The 23,940-nt window shown below is 38.7% G+C and overlaps 1 protein-coding gene across 5 annotated transcripts in view; it reads right to left on the reverse strand.

The window, feature by feature from the left end:
- Nucleotides 1-23,940, reverse strand: part of BTBD9 (BTB domain containing 9) — a 399,597-nt gene that overhangs the window by 322,053 nt on the left and 53,604 nt on the right.

Below are 23,940 nucleotides of genomic sequence, written 5' to 3' on the forward strand. Positions count from 1 at the left end.
TATACAGTAAGCTCTTATTATCTATTTTATACAGCAGTGTGCATACGTCATTTCCTTCCTCCTAATTCTTACTATCCTTGCCCTTCTTCAGCCCAGCAGTTAGCTCAATCAGATCACATGAATCCTCTGTGTACCACCCTCCAGCAGCTCCCCACCTCACTCCACCAAGCCCCACACCACCAGGACCCATTTCCTCTCAGACACACCTTTTATTTTTTTATTTTATTTTTTTACTTTTTCTAGGGCCACACCCATGGCACATGGAGGTTCCCAGGCTAGGGGTTAATCAGAGCTGTAGCTGCCAGTCTACACCAGCAATGCGGGATGTGACACACATCTGTGACCTACACCACAGCTCACAGCAACGCTGGATCCTTGACCCACTGAGCGAGGCCAGGATCGAACCTGCAACCTCATGGTTCCTAGTTGGATTCATTACCCACTAAGCCACGATGGGAACTCCATCAGGCACGGCCTTTTACAACTCTCCCTTCTGCTCTAACTCCAGAGCACACCAGGTGTGTTACCTTGTCGGGGCCAGTTGTGACTTCTCAGCCTGGAACTCTTTGAACACAGAGGCTTATACTGTAATCTTCTTCAGGTCGGTACTCAGATGTCACCTTTATAATGAGGCCTCACCTGTCTGAAGTGGCAAATCCCACCTCGTAAATGTCCTAGTCCCTCTTCCCTGCTTTACTTATTTATTTTGTTTATTGTCTGTCTCTCCCTATTAGAACATAATCTCCATTAAGACAGGCATTTTTGTGCAATCTGCACTTGGCTGAATCCTTAATGCCTACAATACTCAGGTTGTTCAAACTAGTCCAGAAATTGTCAAAGGGAAGGCAATGCTCAGGCATCAATCAGGTGGGTGAAGTTCTCTTGTTTTGCAGAGAACAAGTGTCCAGTAAGTATCTGTTGAATGAACGAATGAAAAAAATGAATGATGTTGCCAATATATACTTTAGAATAGTTCCCTTGACCTAGGGGTGAAATCTTGGCAAGAACATGGAGTGTTTTAAAAAATTAAGTTTTGGTTCCTATTGTGGCTCAACAGTAACAAACCCAACTAGTATCCATGAGGATTCGGGTTCAATCCCTGGCCTCACTCAGTGGGTTAAGGATCCAGCATTGCCATGCACTGTGGTGTAGGTTGCAGAAGCATCTAGTATTCCTTGTTGCTGTGGCTGTGGTGTAGGCTGGCAGCTGCAGCTCCAATTCAACCCCTAGCCTGGGAACTTCCATATGCCGCAGGTGCGACCATAAAAAAAATAATATATATATATATATATATAAACATTATATATATACACTAATAATATATATTAATATATATATATTAATTAAAAGTTTTGAATAGGACCTGATTATCAGCAGAAATGCTCTGCCTACCAGACGGAGAAGAACTTGAAAGTTCTAAAGGGGAATCCTGAGGAGAAGGCAGCCCACAAGGTTGGGCACTTGCAGATAGGCATATCCAAGAGGAAACTACAGACAGCAGCACTGTGGGGAAGAGACTCTAAAACTTGCCTCTCATTCCTCTACCCCCACACATTCTTTGGTCAGATTCTTCACCCAACCACCCCCATCCTCCAAAAAGTCAAAGCTCTCCACTAAATGTTCTCCAGACTTATCACAGCTAGAATTTTACATCAATATGTTTGCCTGCTTGATGACCTGGTCCCCCCACTGACCCATATGTCCCATGAAGACAGAGACCTATCTATGTTTCACACATCTCTGACTACCCAGTGCCCAGCAAAATGAAAAATACAGATTTTTAAAGACATTCATAATAGGATGAGTAATGTTAAACTTTCCTCCTCTCTCCCATGAAGCCTCATGACGTCTACATTAGTATCTAAGATTTCTGTTGGAGTGGACTCTTCTGCAGGAACAGGAAGCTGCCTTGTATTTCATATCTGGACAACATGATACAACACAGAATTAGCATATAAGAAGAAAAGAAATCAGAGGCAGAGGAGCTAGGTAGAATTAAGTCCTGGGACTGGGATATCTCAAACAGCCTAGGAGAAGTTTTAGGCTTTCCAAGACCGTGGAGTTGGGGTTTGAGCACTCTTATCTAGGCTGCATAAACTGGAAGATTCCAAATGACCCTGGATTATACACATATAAACTGGACCCTTGAAAGCTCATTTAGAAATACAGAGATCTAGGAAGGAAGATAACTGCCTATGAGCTTCAATGGAAAGAATAATTTTTAAAAAGCAAAACTCAATATAAGTTTTTTTGTGATTTGTTGTTTTTTGGCCACCCCATGACATATGGAGTGGCCAGGCCAGGGATCAGATATGAACTGCAGTTGCAACCTAAGCCACAGCTGTGGCAACGCCAGATCCTTAACCCACTGTGCCAGACCGGGGATCGAACCTGTCTCCCAGCACTCTTAAGACACCACTGATTCCACTGTGCCACAGTGGGAATTCCTCAACAGAAATTTAAATAGTAAATTTTTAAAAATTAATTATGTTTTAAGAATGTTTCATACCCTTAGAAATATTGTAAACTTACTACAAAGGAAACTTTTTCAAATCCTGCTCTTGCAGGATTATTAAAATACATTATTATAGTAAAAGTTACATGACTGTTCATAAATCTCATTTAGTCATCAGACTAAATTATCCCAAGAATCAATCAATTAATTAATGAGCTAAGTCAAGAAACAGTCACTGAATGCCAACTCTGAGCCAGGCTCTGGACCAGGAATGGGAAACCATCAATTATTCACTCTGCGATGTAATTCCAACCAGATATTTCTGTAATTTTATCATATTACATAAAACATTGTAGTTACAGATAACTTTAACACATTTTGTAAAATTTTACTATGTATGTGACACAATGCAAGTATATGTGGGGCAAAAAAGATGATAAAATTCTGCCCTGAAGGATCAAGGGCTTCAATACATTTTTTAATTTTCTAAACAATACAATCTAAGAGATTTATACTTATAAGCTAATTGGATGGAGGTTAAAAATAAAAAAAAAAAACCTGAAGAAAATATGTCAATGCATCTACCTGTTTTCTTCTTATAACAGATGGTATAGTTTGATGAAAATACATTCTTAATCATACTAATAAAAAGAAGCCATATGGTATTGAACCTTTTCAGCTCTAAGAAGGTGAATCTGAGAGTGGAATCCTTGGACAAATATGAATTAAGATTTATGGTTAGCATGATATATGAGCTACATGATTTTCCATATAAAGGAGGAGAAGGAGCCAGTCACACATGTCAGACTTTTCAGTGAAAAGCAATCTCACAACTATTAAGAGATTCATGACGTGTCTCTCACGCAGGTACTATAGACAAGTCCACAAATCCTGCAATGTTTTGTCCCTAGATCAAGGAACTTATCTAAAACTATACAATGCCTAATTCAACCCCTCTCAAAGGGGAGAACTTTCCCAATAAAAGAAAAATAAATTGAAATGCCACCTACTTTAAATCAACCCCTTAACTAACGTGTTGCTACTTAAATTGCACAGATAAATATTCTGGCCTAAGTTCAAGGGAGGCATGAATGCAAATGGCAGCCATAACGAATGTGTTCTATTTGGAGAATGGCTTTAAGGTATACATTACTTTGCAGGCCTCAAAAAAAAAAAAAAAAAAAAAAAAAAAAAAAACTTCTGATTTTGCCAAGAACAGAGTCTGCATGTTGTTGGAAGTTACCAAAAAATCAACTATGCATTATAACTTTAACTGATACACACTTTTTACATATATTTCAGAACCCAGAAAACACTTAATTCTCTGACACTGACACTACCTTGGGAATATTCCACAGACTCCAAGATTTAAAAAAAAATGCAAAAAGGAACATCATATCCAAAAACAATGAACACCCAGAACCAAAGGCACAGTAAAAGCAGCCAGCAAGGAACCTTAGCATCCACTTGCACTGTTGCAGCTGAGCCTGCCAAGTCTACCAGTGGGCCAAATCCAGTCTTGTAAAGCTACAAAAAGTTTAGGAACCTCCAAAATATATTCATGATGAAGTGTGAGCAATATTGAAGGTATGGGCAATGTTACTGAAAGAAACAGACTTCAAAAACAAGACTACTGCATTTCCCTCAACTACCTCCAACTGGAAAATTTTACTTAACGTAATGCCTTTTAATTTAATGAGTGACCTGAAGTCCTTTCTCCAAGACAGAAGTGTGATCTACTGGTTAGCCATTCTTCTAGAATAAACTGTTGCTCCTCAAGGTTCCGTTTCCTTGCATTACTGAGTAAAAGACAGTTTTACTCAGATGAGTCAACCCTCCGTCTAACTCACTATGACAGTTTCTGCTGCTGCTGCTTATTAACAGCCTAACTGGAAAGGAACAACATACAGATACATAAAGACAACTCAATAACTATTATAGGAGGTTCCCTTTATTCAAGGTCAACAGTTATCTGAAAAGAACTTCTAAAGTCAATTCACTTAAAATAGGGACCAAAATTCCATGGTGAATGTGGATAAAAAAGGTTTTAATGAAGTTTAAAAACTGAGAGATCAAATACAAGTGTATTTTATTTTCTACTTAACAAAATTTGAATAATAAATGCAACTATGTACTAATCAAAGTAGCAGTAGCAGCAGCAACAGTAAACATTAGATACAATATTTATATAATTAGCACAATTACAGTGAGAGAGATTCTTCCGAAAATACCTGGACATCACCAAATTTCCCTTCATTTGTAAGTCTTGGATCCTTCTATTGAGATGCCTAACATGTCATTATTCTGGTGGATTTCCTCTTTTTCAGTTGTTCACTGGCCTAACTGCCAGAATTTTATTGCCAATGGCTCTGCATGCAAGTCTGCAGCAGTTCTTCAATATCACTTTCCTTAGTTTCACTCCATTTTTATCTTCTGCATTTTTGCAAAACCTGCCATTTGACTTACCAATTGAGTACATGATTTTACATCTTTCCAACAATCAATGAAACATTATAACTAACAGGATGGACAGAGATAATGTTCATCAGGGATGGGTGTTTGAGTAGAAACTAATTTTACACGTGGATAGTTCATCAGTGAACCTTTCTTATATTATGGTAACTTTGTTTCCCTACACAACTATACGGTGTGAAATAATACATATTCAGACAACAAGGTCACCCATATATGAAGGGCCACAGTCATCCTAGAAATACTTCTGTCTTTGGGAACTAGAAAAGTTTCTCAGGGGACTAGAAGCACATTCCAGAAACACATCCTAACATTTTAATATTGCCTGTCTGCATAGCCTATAATATAAACAGACTAAATAAAATGATACCTCGTGTGCATCTCACTCTTTGGAATTGATTTTAATCTGGCACCACTCACTAAGCATAGCAGCAAAATTAAAGTGACTTATTAATTTAAGCATCCAAATGTATATCTGGCAGCTGCCAGAATCTAGATCTACTGAGGGTATTAAGTGCTTTTAGAAGATTAAAAAACATGTAGCATGTGGATATTATCTTTATCCTAAAAAGTGTGTGTGTGTTGACCACCCTGCAGTAAAAGCTATTACTTCAGAATCCTGAAGTCCAGGATAAAACAATTTTTAAAAAACTATTTGAAGCCTCACAAAAAACAAAGATAATGCCACAAGATGATAAGCAGAGGTGGAAAAGACAGCACCAAGTGCTAAAAAAAAAAACAAAACAAAACAAAAAAACCCTTTAGAGTCAAACAGACCTGGGCTTCAATCCTGGGTGTTGCGATCTAGCTGTGTAATTGTAAGTTCATTGTGTTCTCCTAGTCTCACTTTCTTCATTTGTGAAATACAATAGCTGGACAATAATGCTTAGCTCCCAGGTAAGACCAAATGAAACACTTTAAGTGTCTGGAATACTGTGGGTATTATCTGTGCTATAAACCATATGTAGGCTAATAAACATTAACTTTCTTCCCTCTTCCAGGCATTTGGAGGCATGACAGTATATAAGCCTCCAAGAAGTCTCTGATGAGGCAGTGTCTATAAAAACAAGGTTAGGATATCATTTTGTGGACTTGTCAGAATCCCCTGATAAAGGCACTATTATCAACAAAGCTTCTAAAAGTGAGGTCCCAACAATAATCAAACCTACCTCTAAGAGCTGTTTTAAGAAGTTAATTTTGTTCTTTAAATTGTTTAAGAACATAATTTATATAAAAGCACTTAGTAGGCAGAAGGCATCCATCTTATTACTAACAGTCCTCAGATAATATCACTGTAAAAATAAGACATTTACAATTTGTATTTGAAAAAAAAAAATCTCAAACCTCCAAAGATCAGTATGTGAGTCAGAGTTCTTCAGACTCAGATTCTACAAGGTATATTTGAAAATACGTTATGACAGCAATAAAACACATTCCTAGGATCTGTTCCTAAGATGTCATATCTCATGGTCATGTCTTCTCTAAGATGACAACATAAATAACAAACTGATAAAACTAGTGGGATAACAGTCAAATAATGAGTACTGTTCAATGACAATGTTCAAAATAATCTCTCAATTGACCAAGAAATTGAAAAGTTTGCAAACACTGCAACATCCTTCTAGGTCTGATGTGGGCAATGGCAATAAGCACCATCTGGGCCACATTCTCAGTTTCAATTAAATCTACTGCTTTTTCTTAGTTTGCTTTCTTTCCAGATTCTGGGCACACACATAAGTTTATATAAGTTTTATATTTAAAGATAAGCCCCAGGATCTGTTTTCAAGAGCTCTAAGAAAGCCTGAAAAGAGCTTGTCTTGTTCATAGTTAATAGTCATGTCAAAAGAGCTGTTTTAACTTGCATTTAAAAATGGCAGTGGGGGTTGAGGCAGTGATGTCAACATAATACAAAAATAGAAAGTCAAAAACAGTACCTAGATGTAGGCAATTATTATTATTGTTCCAGAAGCAAGTATCTCTAGACTTTTGGGTCTTTGCAAACACTCTCCACGTTCCTGCCCCTCCCATCTTCTAATGCCCTGGACTAGCCAAACTCCCACCCACCCTCAACCACTTACTTCTCTGAATCTAAGAAACTGAAATGCACCAGAGAAAACCACACCATGAGGTAGACGGAGTACTGTTCAAGGGCAGATCACGCTGACCAATCTCAGACAGACAGTCATCCCGGCCTGCTATGATAAAGAGTTTCCCTACAAAGTTCATTCTACTACTGTCTGCAAAAACTTATTTCCTACCCTTCTCCACTCTACTCCAACCTCCAACTTCTCCCTCTCTCTCAGTGGATGATTTTGTTCCTTTCATCCTCAAGAAAACAAAAGCCATCACACCGGCACTCCCAGTATGAAGTCAGATTAGTTTTCTCTTTCTTTTCTCCTGTCACACAAAATCAAGATGTCTCTTCTTTCATTGACTATCTTTTTTCCTCCCTCTTCAAGTTCTCTCTTCTGGATCCTTTTATTTAGCATTTAAACATGCGTGAGTACCTCTCATCCTTAAAGTCACATCCACTTCTGGCTTTAACCCTCTATTTTTATTGACCTTCACAGCAAAGTTTAGGTTGGTCATTTTTTTTCTATTTCTTCACCTCCTAGAGACTTTCTTTAAAAAGTTCAACATTCCCCAACCCAAGAGTTCCTGCTGTGGTGCAAAAGGATCGGCAGCATCTCTGCAGCACCAGGACACAGGTTCAATACCCCGCTGGGCAGAGTGAGTTAAAGATACAGGCATAGGTCAGAACTGTGGCTCGGATCTAATCCCTGGCCTCGGAATGCCATATGCCTCGGAGTGGCCAAAAAAAAAAAAGAAAAAAAAAGTTCAACCCCCTTTTTAATTAAAAAAAAAAATGATGCTATAGCAAGTATAACAAAAAATAAATAAAAACATATCTTTCTACTTTCCTTACCCATCTTCATTTTCCTGGATATCAATATTAAAGGTTGATGTGTATCCTTCCACACCATTCTCTATACTCACACAAATCCATACGAACATTTATATACATACAGAAGGTAGTTTGTTGAGAAAAGAAGCATTATCTGCATCATGTGTTTTTCATCTAACAATTTTTAAGGAAATGCTTCTAGATCAATTCATATGGATACAATTAATTGTTTTTAATTTTAATTAATTCCCCTTTTGATTATTTTAGAGTATTTTTAGTTTAAAATAATGCTGCACTAAACATCCTTACATACATTTTTCCTCTGAATGAATTTACCAAGAAGGTGACTGCTACAGTGGGTAACTGCATTTTACCCAGTTTTATTATAGATTACCCATCTATTTCTTTAACTCTAATCCAGTTTCTACCTCTAGGGTGTCAGTGAAACTGCTATTGCCAAGGGGAATGGTGCACTTTATGTGGCTGAGGCCAGTGGATGCTTTTCATTCCTCATCACTTGATCTTGCAGTAACATCTGGCATCACTGACCAGTCTCCTCCTTCTTGAAACCACACTTTGCTGCCTGTCCTTCTCTTGCTGGCTACTCCTTCCCCATTTACTTTGCTGACTTCTCCTCTTCGACTTAATCAAATTCAAGAGCCCTCAGGCTCAGTTCTACATCCTCTTTTCTTCTTCCAGGGTTCACGACACTCTACCCCTTTTAAATCCAATCAATCCCCAGGCTTCAAATACCATCCTCCAAGTCAACAACTCTTAAGTTTCTATTTCCAACCCAGACCTTCTTTTCAGCTCCAACCCTATATATAGAACACCACTCCCTGTAAGTCTCACCAGCTAAAGCACACATCTCAAGCCATTTCTAACTTCCCTGCCACCGTCCTTATACAAGCAACCTCGTTACCTCCCGAAAGAGAACTTTGCCTACAGCAAAGCCCTCCCTACTGATCTCCATGCTTTTATTCTGACCCACCTCAACAAAGAAAACAAGGTCCTTAAAAAGCTTAGGTCATATCATGCCACATCCCTGCTTAGCACCCTCACGGGGACAGCGCTTTTGATAAATTACAACCTCTTCAACGTGGTCCTCCAATCGCAAACAGCCTGGTCATCACCCAGCTCCCCTTCTACCTCACCACTGCTCTCCAGCCACACTCACTTCTTTGCATTTCCTTACACAGACCACCTTAGGTCCCTCTTCAAGGTTTCCCATTTGTCTCTGCTCCAAATACTTCCCCTCCTGTCTTTGCCCAATTAATCCCTGATTATCACTTAGGTCTTCACTTAAACCTCACCTCCCTAAAAGACCTCCCCTGACTCGTCCAGTTGAAACTGTATACTTCAGCATTGGTACTAATGCTTACCTGCATGTATTCTTCTTTTCACTTACCATAGTCTATGATTCTTCCTTTACTAGTAATTATCTTGCTTAGTATCTGACTCTCCTACTAAGCTCTAACCTCCATAAGGATGTGTGTTTAAAGCTCTCCACTGAAGTTCTAGTTCCTAGCACAGTGTCTGTCACGTAGCAGGCACTTGATAAGTATTTGCTGAATAAATAAAGAAAAAATACTTTTACTTCATTTGGAGAGATTAAGGAAGATTTCCTGGAGGAAACGGCACTTTAACCTTAAATGAAGGCACAAGATTTCAGCAGTAGAGATGAAAGAAGAACATTTCAGAAAGAGGAAATTATTTGCAACCAAATGTTTGGTACTAGTTAGAGATTTTGTAATTCAAAATCCAAAACAATCCTGGCACCAAGTATAAAATAAAAATCTTGCTACATAAAAGCAGAGCAGATGAAATAGCAGAGTGTCACCATTTATCTCTTAAGTAACAATTCTGCAACTAGCTCAAACTGGCTCCCTCATAACTTGTCTCCACCAATGTCATCCCACTTCCCAGGCACCTGGATTCTGAGCTTTGAAGCTCTCATGGACTCAATTTCTTTCTTCCCTCTCCATATTCAGTGATCAATTTGATTGCTATTCCTTCACGGCTATTCCTTTTCTTCAGTTTAACCAAAGACTATCTAATTCAAGTCCCCTTCACATAGGGAATTCCTACAACCATCTCCTAAATCAGTATTTCTCACCCTTGGCACTCCTGACATTTTCCTCTTTGTCACAGGAAGCTACCCTGCACATTATAGAATGTTTAGCAGCACCCTTAGCTTCTACCCACTAGACGCCAGCAACACTCTTAACTGAGACTGCCAAAAATGTCTCCAGACATTGCAAATGTCCCCTGGGGGGTGAAATCACCCCTGCTTGAGAACCACTTTCCAGACGACCTCACAGGAAAAGCCCTCTAAAATTACCTCATCAAAACTCGACCCATCCTTTCAGATCAACTCAAATTTCATCTTTTTCCATAAAAATATGTACTTACCTACAGATAGAGGCACCATTGCATAACTTTACAAATAATCAAAAATCTTCACAATAAAACAAATGAGAGGCCATAGTTTACTTATTAGTTTGACAAAAGATTAGAAAACAATGATAATGCCCACTGTGACAAGGATGTGGGGAAATAGGTACCATCATGAGTTGCTGGTAGAGATTCAATGCAATCCCTGTCGAATTACCAATGGCCTTTTTCACAGAACTGGAATTTTAAAACATATTAAATTTGTATGGAAACACAAAAGACCCTGAATAGCCAAAGCAATCTTGAGAAAGGAAAATGGAGCTGGAGGAATCACAAAGCTACAGTCATCAAAACAGTATGGTACTTGCACGAAAACAGACATATAGATCAATGGAACAGGATAGAAAGCCCAGAAATAAACCCACACACCTATGGTCAATTAATTGATGACAAGGAAGCAAGAATATACAATGAAGAAAAGACAGCCTTTTCAATAAATGGTGCTGGAAAAACTGGACAGCTACATGTCAAAGAATGAAATTAGAATACTGTCTAACACCACACACAAAAATAAACCCAAAATGGATGAAAGATCTAAATGTAAGACAAGATACAAGAGAACTCCTAGAGGAAAACATAGGCAAAACTCTCTTTGATATAAATACCAGCAATATCTTTTTAGATCCATCTCCTAGAGCAATGGAAATTAAAAAAATAAACAAATAGGACCCAATCAAACTTAAGAGCTTTTATATAGAAAAGGAAATAATAAACAAAAAGTCAGCTTACAGAAAGGGAGAAAATATTTGTAAAAAATGTGACTGACAAGGGATTAATTTCCAAAATATACGAACAGCTCACACAAATCAACATCAAAAACAACCCAATCAAAAAAGGGCAGAAGACCTAAACAGACATTTCTCCAAAGAAGACATACAGATGGCCAATAAGTACATGAAAAAAAATGCTCAAAATCACTAATTATTATAGAAATGCAAGCCAGAACTACAAGGAGATATCACCTAACTCTGTCAGAATGGCCATCATCAAAAAAGTCTACAAATAACAAATACTGGAGAGAGAGCAGACAAAAAAGGAACCCTCCTACACTGTTGATGGGAATATAAATTGGTACAACCACTATGGACAAGAGTATGGAGGGCCCTTTGAAAACTAAAAATAGAGTTATCATATGATCCTGAAATCCCACTCTTGGGTTTATATCCAAGGAAAATTATAATTCTCCGCTCAGTGAGTTATGGATTCGGCATTGCCATGAGCTCTGGTGTGGGTCACAGACGTGGCTCAGATCCTGTGTTGCTGTGGCTGTGGCACAGGCTGGCAGCTGCAGCTCCAATCTGACCCCCAGCCAGGGAACTTCCATATGCTGCAGGTGCAACCCTAAAAAGGCAAAAAAATAAAATAAAAAAAGAGATACATGCACCCCAATGTACACAGCAGCAGTATTTACAATAGCCAAGACATGGAAGCAACCTAAATGTCCATTAAAAGAGGAATGGATAAAGAAGATGCCGTACATATATACAATGGAATGTTACTCAGCCATAAAAAAGAATGAAATAATGCCATTTGCAGCAACATGGATGGACCTAGAGATAATCATGCTAAGTAAAGTAGGTCAGACAGAGAAAGACAAATATCACATGATATCACTAACATTTGGAATCTTAAAAAAAAAACAAAAAAAACAAAAAAACAAATAAACTTATTTACAAAACAGAAACAGACCCACAGGCAGAAAACAAACTTATGGTTACCAAGAGAATTGGGGGAGGGATAAATTAGGAGACTGGGATTAACATATAACTACTATGCATAAAATATACAACAAATAAGGACCTATTGTTCGCCACAGAAAATTACACTTAGTATTTTATAATAACCTATAAGGGAAAGGAATATGAAAAAATATAAGCATAACTGAATCACTGTGCTGTACACCTGAAACTAATATGATACCGTAAATCAACCATACTTCAATTAAAAAACTGCTCGTGGGAATACACTGGTAAAATGATTTGTACAGCATTTACCAATATGTTTCACATTTTAAGATGATCCTGTCTTTTGACTCTGCTTTTGTGAAGGGACAATCAGATATGTGTACAAAGACTATACTATTCTATAATAGTAAAACCAGAAACATCCTAAAAGTCCATCAACAGGGGACCAGCTAGGTAAATGACAGTACCTTTAGAACTCTGTGCTATTGTTTAAAAAAGGATAAAGCAGGTATTTCTACATTGACAGAGAACAACAGCCACAATGAATATACATATATACAAGCTTTCAAAGTAATATATACTACGTACCATTTTAATAAATAACATGCGTATGTGTGGTTACACATAGAAGACTAGATGATAATATGTCAAAATATTAACAAAATTTCTGCAGTTCAAACCAATTTTAAATACATAAAAGGAACTGTTAAATCATCTTTAAAAATTTCTTGGAAAAGTCCAGGTTATGAATCAATACCTTAAATTTTCCTATTTACTTAAAGTAGGCTTATACATTTATTTACCACCTTTATTTCAGGCAAATATCTTGAGTTGGAATATTCTGTTCTGAACCATATTGTTGCCCTAGAGAAATCAATGGTAAAAAGGAAGTTTACAAAGAAAAATATATTTTTGTGCATGACAGCTTACCGGTGTGATGCATCCATGAATCATACTGAAAATATGTCCCTTGAAATCAAAGAAAACAATATGCTTATACAAAGAATGTGCCCCCAAAGTTCCCCAATAAAGAAAAGTGTTTAATCAAAATGTGTGTTGACAGCTGGTTAGTGCCGATTCTAAAGCAGAAAAGAAAATCAGTGTCATTGTAGACTTTCGTTTTGTGTACAAGAGCTGAAAATGCAAATCAGCCCAAAATGGAGACTGATTATCAGTTTTACACTTCAAGTGTGATTTTAAGCACTGTAGGTATATATACACACATACGTCCAGAATACACATATATCTCAACAAACCATGCACATCATCTGTTCAGAACTGGGAAACGCACGCATGCTTCTACAACATTAAATGGAAGGCAGATGGTAGGCACTGATCAACAGAAATAAAATGAAATCCTCCTAAATCCTACTCCCTCTAACAGTCCTCTCATTTTTTTCTTTAGAAAGATATCAAGCAGTTCTTCATTACTGTTGATTTGCAACTTCAAAATTACAATAGGCAATGCAAAAGACGATTTCGAAGAGGAAAAAAAAATGTCTTTTGGTACAGACTCTCTTTCATAGTCTTAGGGAGGAGATAACACTAACTTTGAAACTCATAGCTTACTGTAGCTTTATCAGTATCTAATGTGTAAATTAGCTCTTTCTATAACTGGAGGTTTAGCTTTCAAAATATATAATTACTGATCATTTTAGCCTGCATCACATTTCTTTTGCAGAGTGAAATGAACTAAAACAGCTGTTACATCCTAATAGCTTCATAATGTGCATAGAATTTCTATGACTATTAGAAATTAAACCTACAGCTTCCTATCAGGCAGAACATATTCGTGTGTATATATGACCCGCATTATTTGGAAGAACAATTATTAACTTACAAAATTATAATTTGAAACATAATGAAGTAAGGCTGCCAGAGAAAATACTGCGGCTCTTAAATGAGGTCAGAGCCGCAGGTCCACACCAATCAGTTCCTCCACCTTTCCTCGCATCAATCAAAGTACTTTGGGCCAAAGGAAATCCTGGTGTTCATGCTACCACTGTTCCTCGCAGGGATCGAGACCTGTATTTTCATACAGGGAGATGAATTTTTAAAGGTGAACCAAGCCTGGCACTCTGCCCAGAAATTCTGGCAGCCGACAAGCAATCTGGTTTCACTTCTGGTCCACTGTCCCCTGAGCTAACCTTGTATCCACAGAAAGCACCCTGATCTAGGGAACTGATGACTGAGAAACCGCTGATGATTTTATTAACCATGGGACTTGTATACAGTCCTCTATAAGCACATTTTCTGTGGAAAGAATAAAACACTCTTGTTCCCTGGTATCTCCTTATAACACTGGGGGGAGAACAAAACAAAACAAAACAGCAGTATTAAAAGGATTTTTCCAGGAAAAAAAAAAGTGATTATTATCCAAGCACTTATATTCAGGGATGTTGGAGAGCTGAAGAGATTCAACAAGACATCAAATGGAACATACAAGGGATGTATATCAAAAGAATATACAGTGAGGTCCTGCAACCACAAAATAATCACGAAGGTATACAAGATATATTATGTAGTTAACGGCTAAATTGGGTGATTCAAGCTATAAATGTTGCAAAAGGTCAGGGCAATCAATGCTAGGCAGTGTGGGGTAAAATTTGAATATACAGAGGTCTAACTCTCCACTGAAAGAATTATTAACTACTTAACCAGTATCTTCTCTTTTTTGCTTTTTAGGGCCGCACCCACAGCATATGGAAGTTCCCAGCCTAGGGGTCAAATCGGACCTACAGCTGCCGGCCTACGCCACAGCCACAGCAACACAGGATGCTTTACCCACTGAGCAAGGCCAGGGATCGAACCCACAACCTCATGGTTCCTAGTCGGATTCGTTTCCACCGCACCACGACAGGAACTCCTTTTTTTAAAATTATTATTATTATCCTCTTTAGATTACCACTTCCAAGGTAAACAGAATTGGAAAATGACTACATAACTCACAAAGAAAAATCTATGTCAAAGTTTGTTTTTTTAACCTGTAAGATCTAACAGTCCTTCCCTCTTTTTGACCTTCCAAAAAGCAAATACAATGAAGTGCTCCTAATTCCTGAATCACTGCAGAAGCTGGGATGGAGGTCCTGGAAGCTCTCTCCCCCACCTTTCCATTCATTATGGGGTTCCTGCTCTCAGTTCCACAGCTCACTTTTGCCTCTGTTCCCCTTGCTGGAGGCTCCTGGCTCCTATTAAGGATCCTTGAGTCTCAGATGGCTTTGTGTTTATTCTTTCCTTGCTTTCTACTTGACAGACCCACAGTCCTGTGCCCAACAGTTCAGTACCTGGCTTCCTGGTTCAGGATTTCTTAGTTCCATAAATAAATGCTGGACAGCTGCAGTGCCAAAACAGATTCCAAAAGGAGATCTCAAACAGAAAAACTGCTATACCATGTACTCAACAATGAAATACCTAAAAAATGTATTACTTTTCTAAGCAAAAGACACACCGACGCAAATCCTGGCTCCAAAAGAGGGATTTGTTTTTTCCACTCTACTTCTGGGGAATTTTACTCTTCTCTGAATATTATTTGTGAAAATTAACCTAATTTTGGTTTTTCACAGGGAATCTTCTCATCTTGTCAAAAGAATTTTTTTTAATAACTAAAACCAATACTCAGATACCTGAAAGAGTTATACAGGGTCACGTGAAGAGAGAATTATCAGTCACATACAATCTCTGAGCTTAGAGATATAGGTGGGAAGGTATGGCCAGGGAGATGGTAAACAGATGATTTTGACTGAGCCTAAACAGGGCATTTTTATTAAGAACCAAGGATGGAGCCAGAGAAGCAGAAGGACCCAGCAATGGAGAGCTCTGGGTGAAGAGTTTAGATCTAGTAAGGTCCACTGCAGACTCTGCCCATGGCAAGAGAACACAGGGCATCCTTTCCCCTTTATTTTCCCTCCTCAACTCCCCGGTCCCTTTGTCCAAATCCTCTCTTCAGAAGGATCTTCCAAACCATGCTCAGGCACACCCTGTGTATGTCTTTATTACTGTACTGATCGTATTTGACTTTATCCATCTTTAAAAAGCTGTCACTACTCTTTTATCAGGAATTTTTTTTTTTTTTTCGTTTTTGCTTGCCCCGTGGCATATGGAGTCCTGGGCCAGGGATCGAATCCAAACTGGAGCTGCAACCTAAGCCACAGCTGCAGCAATGCCAGATGTTTTAACACACTGTGTGGGGCCAGGGATCGACCCACATCCCTGATGCTGCCAAGACACTGTCCCATTGCATCACAGTAGGAACTCCTATATCAGGAAATTCTTGACAGCACCAACTGTGCCTTGTTCATCCTTTTATGCTGGCCCCTAAATTAACTGCCTGTAATATAGCAGGTATTCAATAAATACCTGTTTGTTGAATGAATGTCTAAATGAGTAAGTCCTATAAGTAAGAGAATAGTGTCAAGGAGAGGGAAAGCAGGAGAAAAAGGATGTTTGATGATCAACTCAGGAAGTACTATCTGAACTTAATCCTGGACCTGACTGCTTGGGGAAGCAACTATTATCATTACCAAAATAGTTCTTGCCGTTCCAGAATGAAAAACAGACAACAGCTGTTTGTGGTAGCGATAACAGGTCATTAGTGTTATTAACATCATCTCACATTTATTAAAAGATACTAATTTATATTCTAAAATTATCAAATAAAATGCAAAGGAAAAGGACAACCCTGTTCTATTTTCTCATGGTTCAACTCCTCCACTACACACAAAAGAAGCTTAATATGTTATTATCCTTTAAACAAAATAAAACAAAACAAAAACGGAAAGCCTAGATTCAACTGAATAACTTAAGCACATACAGCCATGTCTCAAAGGTCTTGCTGAATGAATATAAAACACAGTGGAAAATCTGGGGGGCCTAATAAGAGGATTCTAGGTGAAAATAATAAAGTTCTCAACTTAAAAAAAAGCTTGTAAAGAGGAATTCCATAATATATGAAATTTGTTTCTAAACACAGCTAGAGCAAAACAAATCAGGAGTTAAGAACATCAGGTTCACTCTGTTACAACAGACTCGAAAATGATTTTATGGGGAACTAAGGCGCAGGTAAATTCAAAGCTATGTTGACAAACTGACAAAACATAAATAAAGGACTACTACACTCCCTTTGGAGCATTTGAAAAGGAAAAACACCACCAACTATTCATCCTCCTCCTCAGTATCCTTGTCATCCAGGAGGCCGTGGCCAGCATGGACAGAACTGGCCCTGGTTCAGCCTTCCTGGAAACTACTCCTGCCAAAGAGGCAGCAAGAGCCTTTCCAGGGCTCCATGCCCCACCTACTCTTAAACAGAGCTATTTCCTCACCTCACAGTCTGTGCAGTCAGACAGACCGGCCCATTTAGCTTCTCTGAGGCTCAGTTGCCCCATTTGTAAAATTAAAGTAGTTAGTGGTGTTTCTCTCCTAGAGCTATGAGAATCATATAAGGGAGCAATATGTGTCTGGCACATAACAGATATTCAATAAATGTTAGACTGTTTCCTTCCTGTCTCTTTCTGAGGTCCTGTAGCCCTCTTTTTTCCCTCACTCTTCCTTTCTTCTGCTCTCTGATTCCTTATAAATATTTAATGGATTGATCCCCTTTGAGTCAGTCTATTTATTTCAAAATTCCAAAGAAAGATAAGAAAAGAACCTATTTGTATGAGACTGAATAACTGTACTACAGAAGCCCACATATCTGCTATATTTGGCAGATGACGAGTCAAGGGCTGGCTTGCATCTGAATGTACCTCTACGGACTTCAGGCATAATTAATGCTCCACATGAGTAGAAAGACTTAAATAGTACAAATAGTTTCACATGTTATTTCACAAATCACAGGCTTCAGAACAATTTATATTTAAATATGGTTTTATTTATAAAAGAAAAAAAAAGCAATTTCAACCTCTTTGGCCCCAAGTAGAACTGTTATAATTTAGCGACACCCTGTGGCTACATTTTGCTTTGCACACTCAGAAGAGAATGTTCGGTCTGCAGGCTGCTCTGTGCTAATTCAATTATGATATCAAAGTTGTAGGTGGAGGTTCAATTCAAACTAAATGCAAACTAAAATGATTAATTTTTAAATGTGAAACTGTTCCTTCTTTCACATCTGAATTCCTTGAATTCTGAAGACACCAACCACATAAAGGAGGTAAATCCTTGGCATAAATCTAGCTATAATAATAAAGCATCCTAGTGAACCACTGACCAATGTGTCTGCCTTTAAAACTAAATAAATACATCAATGCCCAGGTATGGAGTCAGGAGGAGAAGAGAAAAGATGGAAGACACACGTGCTTTTGTACAATGTTAACATGGTAGGGAAAGAAGGCTTCCATAAATAGCAATGTTTATTTCCTCATTTGTTTTATGTCTTGTAGATCTATAGCACTGTTAAGTACTATAATCTAAGGAAAATGGGTTAAAAAAAAAAAAAAAAAAAAAAAAAAAAAAAAAAAAAAAAAAAAAAAAAAAAAAAAAAAAATCAACAGTACAGCTTTAGCACTCTAACAAGCCTCCTAAGGTAGACCAGTTACTCCTGGCTAACAATCAATGCACACCAAAGAAAAGCCTAAATGTCTAAAACAACGACTAGAGAACACCATCCCCTTCATCTCAGCCTAAAACACCCGGTCCCCTTTCGGGCTTCCACTGATCATCTATTTTTAAACAACCCCTCTTCTCCTCTGGACCCTGGTCGCTACCACAGTACCACTTTCACGACATTTATAATTACCTGATGTGGGAGTCACCTTGCGGTTAGAAGATTCAGCACTGTCACCACTGTGGCTTGGGTTTGATCCCTGGCCCAGGAACTTCTTCATGCTGTGACTGGGCCAAAAAAATTTTTTTTAAATAATAATTATCTGACATGATCTTATTGTTTGTTTACATCTGTTCCTCCCAAATTCTATGAGAACAGAAACCCTGGCAGTCTTCTTCAGGGTTGTGGCCTCAGTATTGAGTACAATACATAGCACAAAGTAGGAGCTTATCTGTGAAATGAGCGAGTAATGGCTGAATAAACAGATGAATAAGTGAGGAAAAATCTATTTTCTTAGCTGGTGAAGCAGGCCTAAATTTCCTGTTCTAAGTGGAAGTAGAACCATTCTAGTGAGATGTTTTTCATCGTTATGGCCTCTACTGTGACCACTGAGTCCAGAAGACAGGCCACCACGTGCTCTACCACACCTTTTCCCACGACACATTTGGCACATTATAATCTCTCGTTCTACGAAAAGAAGAAAAAGGAGGGAAGGGAAACCACGTAATTAAATCACTTTCATTAACAGTCAAAGACAAAACAGTCAAAGAAATCAAGGAACAGAGTAGAGTATATGTCAGAACTCAGCATAGGATAGATACGGCTGTTCATAACAGCATGGTAAAGAAACATTATTAAATAAATGGTCTTAGTCAACTGACTATCCTTGTCTGAAAATATACATGAAAAATATTCTGACTAGATTAAACATTTAGATAAAAATAACAAGTAGTAAAAATATTTATAAAAATATAACACTCTTTAATATTGGAGTGAGGAACACCTTTCTAAATAAGGCATCAGACCACCAGGAACTATCAAAAGACAGATATGACTGCGTTGTTTTTAAACATAAAATTCTACATGGTAAAAAGTACTAACACAACACCAAAAACTAATAACAAATTGCACAATACATGATAGGCAAAAGGATAATCATATATATGTGTATATATATACACATGCATATACAAACATACATCTGTATGAATATACACAAACATATGTGTATACACACACACACATATATACATCAAGGTGTATATACAAATATAAAGTTATTACAAGCCAAAAACAAAAGATAATAAAGAATAAAAAGATGCAGAAGACAAAAACAGGCTTTTTATAAATGAGAGATAACAAATGGCAAGTATTATAAGATACTCTGACAAAAGAGATCAATGACGATAAAGGAAATCCAAATTAAAATGAGACAACTTTTTACAAATCATAAATCACATTGGCAAATGTTGACGACGCCTGCATTGGTGAGGGTTGGGAGAAGGGGCATTTCCACCTGCTATTGGTAAAACTAGGTATAGCCTTGTCAGAGGGCAAGCTTTATCAACATTTAAAATGTGTACTACATCGTAATTTTATAATTAAAAAGGCACAAGACATTTCCATTTTGATAATTAACAACAAGAGGAAAGGAATAAAGAAGCTCAGTTTTGTGTTAAATGAGTTCATCCCTCCTGTGCCATGTTTGCCCCCTTCTCACCACCCTTTCTGGCCTTGTCTTCAGTGAACTGTGCTCCTCCTGACTCCCCTCTCATTTCTTTGACCAGCCCTGCAGTAAACAAGCCTGCCGCCTACTTCCTCCTTCCCTCCCAACAGGTTTGTCCTTAAGGACTCTAATTGCAGGCCCGCTCCGCCTCCCCCCAAGTCCCAGGTTTTACACCAAGATCACGTTTGTAATTGCAGCTACCAGCCACTTACAGGCTACCTCTATACCCAGTCACATTCGTGTTTTCAAGTCTTCTCATGCTTCAGCAACACTATACCGCTGCCAAATTACCAGCACCATGTTGAGAAACAACCAGAAAAAAAATTTAAACACCCCCAGGGCACTCAATATTTCTAATCCTTATTAGTGTTTTTTGTTCAGTCCTAGGCTCCACCATCTAAGAGAGCTATGGAAGGACTTGAATAGAGCTTACTAGACTGTCTTCTTGCCTATTTGAAGGTTGGGGAATTTGTGGGTAGAGCAGCAACTGCCTTTTCCTGAAAAAGACAAAGCTGAAAAGACATAAAATTGTTCTGAGCACTATTATATAAAATACTGTACCAAAGGCGACGGGTCACTTTTCTCCATCCCCAGTTGGAGGGCAGGCAGTTGTCACCAGTCTAAGCCTTTGACTACCTTAACCAGCAACGCGGTCCTTACAAGGACCCGGAAAGGCAGAGCAGAGCATTCCCCTGCGTTTGCTGCTGTGGTTGTACTCATCGCTGGCTTTGAAGCCTGACGTCATCCTTATCACCACTAACATCATAGCGAGAGAAAATGCTGACTTAAATTACATTCCTCAGGATACATAAATGGCCAATTCCATATTACATATATTTTACCACAATAAAAAATGCTTTACCAAAACCAAAATATATGAAAACTGCTGGGAACATAGAAATGGGCAGGTTACTACGATAGAGAGAACTATGGAAATAAGGTGGTTGTGTGGACCGGGGATATGGAAAAGGGCTGCAAAGACCACCCTCCGGAGGCAAGGGACAGTTTCCTCATAGTGAGAGTCACCACAGCCAAAGCGGATGGCAGGTTTGGCTCTTTCTCTGCAGGCCAACCACCAGTTCAGAGTCTCAGAAAGTAAAAAACGATAATAAAACAACGACTACTGAAGCCTCTACTCTGGGCCTGGCTCTGTGCTCAGTGCTTGCACATACACTCTGTCATCCAACCCTCCACAGCAGACCCCAGCAAGAGTGTTGTTCTTCCCGGTGTGGAAATGAGCGCTCAGAGAGGCACCTTTCTAAGGTCACAACACCAGTAATAGATGAAGCCAGGATGTGAGAAGAGCTCTAACTCCATAGCCCATGGTTTTCCTACTACACGATACTGATTTACATGGGGTGCAACCTAGACTCAGAGAGGGCTGGGTAATCTCGCACACCCCCAATTTACTGAGTATCTCTTCCTCTGTGAATATATTTGATGTAATCTTTCATCAATATATGGCACTCACATCCTTCAGGATTAACCTCAAAATTCCGTTTTCCTGAAGAAAAAACAGAAAGGAACCTTTGCACATAGTACAGAACCATTTACTACTCCAGAGTTTTCCAGCACAGATACATATCTCAATAAATTCATGGAAAAAAGCACCAATGAATCCATACACATATTCACACTGAAACAATCTGTCTCCACTACCTGATCAGTACCATGACCCCAAACCTTGCTAACATTTACAGAGTACCTACTGCATACAAGGTCATAGCCTGAGTACCATTGCAAGAATACTGAAATATTAGAATCCATACTCCTTGCTTCTAAGAGCTTGTAATTTTAGTATGAGCGGCAAGACAAACACGCAAAGGACACTCAAGAACAAAAGTGACATACAAATGTGCAAATTAACTAACATAATGCAAACTGAATGCTTACGTGCTAAGGAAATAAAGCATTTATATGTGCTCAGTGAAGTTCCTAGAAGAAGTGTATTGAGAACATTGTTTAGGTAGCCAATAAATGACGGTGAAGATAAGAAACACCAAACATAAGACATTCTCAGACAATCAATAGAGACTTACTCTTAAGCTCATTTGAGAATACTACCAAAATTCCGACCTATTACAAAAGGCAGAGTTTAGGAAGGAATGCAGTAATATAATCAGTTAAAATGGCTATAAGTAATAAATTTTTTTATCACTAAAATAGCTATCAAGACTCCTTCGTTTTCTTGTTGTCACCAACTCCAACAACACCTTTGCTCGGTTTTTCTCCACCAGAGGTGGGAGCTAGCTATACCGAGACAAACACCAGCATCATGAATACGGCCAGACTCTACAACACATAAAAGCAATATCAACAAAGGCAAAGCCACACAGAAGAGACAAAATAAGGAATGGGGAGTATAAATAATGCTCATTAATACATAAGAAAAAGTGTATTTCCTAAAAGCCAGGGCTCATGACTGAGGGTACACGTCTCCCTCCACAGAACAGGAGTTCTCAGGTGGGGAAAACACACAGCCCTGTCATAGCTGGTCTTACTGTCACAAGGAATTGTTCTGGGAGCCAGGTTCCTAGTGTCTCAAACACAAACACCCAGTCCTTCAGTCCTCATGAGACACAATATTTGTAACTGCTACTGATTTTTTAATCCCGTACAATTGTAATAATGTGAGTCAATGCAGACTCAATCTCCTCCTCCACTCTGGGCCCCTCTGTCACTCTCCCAAGTAGCCTCCAGGCAGTTCTGAGACACAGAATCTTCACTCAATTTCTTGTCCCTCTCATTTTAATCCATTCAAAACTCCTCTGACAAAAGAGCAACTGCCAGACCTGAGACACTCTTGTCCCTCTTTGGGGAAATGAAATTGATTTTCTTCATTTCCACACAAGAGGATCCCTGGGTAGCAATGTTACATCTGGTCAACCCCATAATAAAAAAAAAAAAAAAGGTAGGCAACATTCTTTACCAGAGGCTGAAAGGTTTTGTGGAGTTCCTGTGGTGGAAATAAGAGTTCAGATCATGCGTTTAATAAGTACAAGGGGTCGTCTGACCAAGAGACTAAGTGCTGTGGGGCCGCCCCATCTGCTCCAACTCAGGCACCTGGGGTGTCAGTCAGGTCACAGTAAGGGAGTGGAGGCGGGTGGCTGAGAGGCTGGCGCCACAGGCACCCAGGCTTACACCCACCATATCCCTTCCCTCCTCTTCTCACCAAACCCAAGTAAACAAACCAACCACCTTCTGCCTTTGGTCTCTTGACTGCAAGGTAAAGAATATCTGAGGTCAATTCCTGAGGGAAAAATCTCAACAGAAAAAACACAACAGAATTTCAAGGGCCCTTTAACTACCTCTCCCAACTCCCAAATTCATTATTAGTATTGATTTTGCAGAATTTCAGAAAGAAAGCTTAAGAGATGGCTTGTACCCAAAGAATATGAAATGTTAGAACAAGAGCTTATCAATACTTTTTTTTTCCAATACCTTTTTAAAAACAAACTTACACGGACCTGAAATACACAACAATGATGAGGGTAAGGTGATCTGGTTGAAGGAGGCTGTGAGCCTGAGCCACTACCTCAGCTGCTCTTGCCCCAAACTCTACCCCACTAGAAACACCTGCTCTGTCAAACTGCACTGACAGCCACTGACCTAGAAAAGAACACAGAAATTCAGAGCCTGCACTGTGGCATCCAAAAATCTCCTCCTGGCCCTGAGGACTGCCAGAGAAGCCTCAAGAAACATCTT

Source organism: Sus scrofa, chromosome 7 (assembly GCF_000003025.6).
Source record: "Sus scrofa isolate TJ Tabasco breed Duroc chromosome 7, Sscrofa11.1, whole genome shotgun sequence".
Classification (NCBI taxonomy): domain Eukaryota; kingdom Metazoa; phylum Chordata; class Mammalia; order Artiodactyla; family Suidae; genus Sus; species Sus scrofa.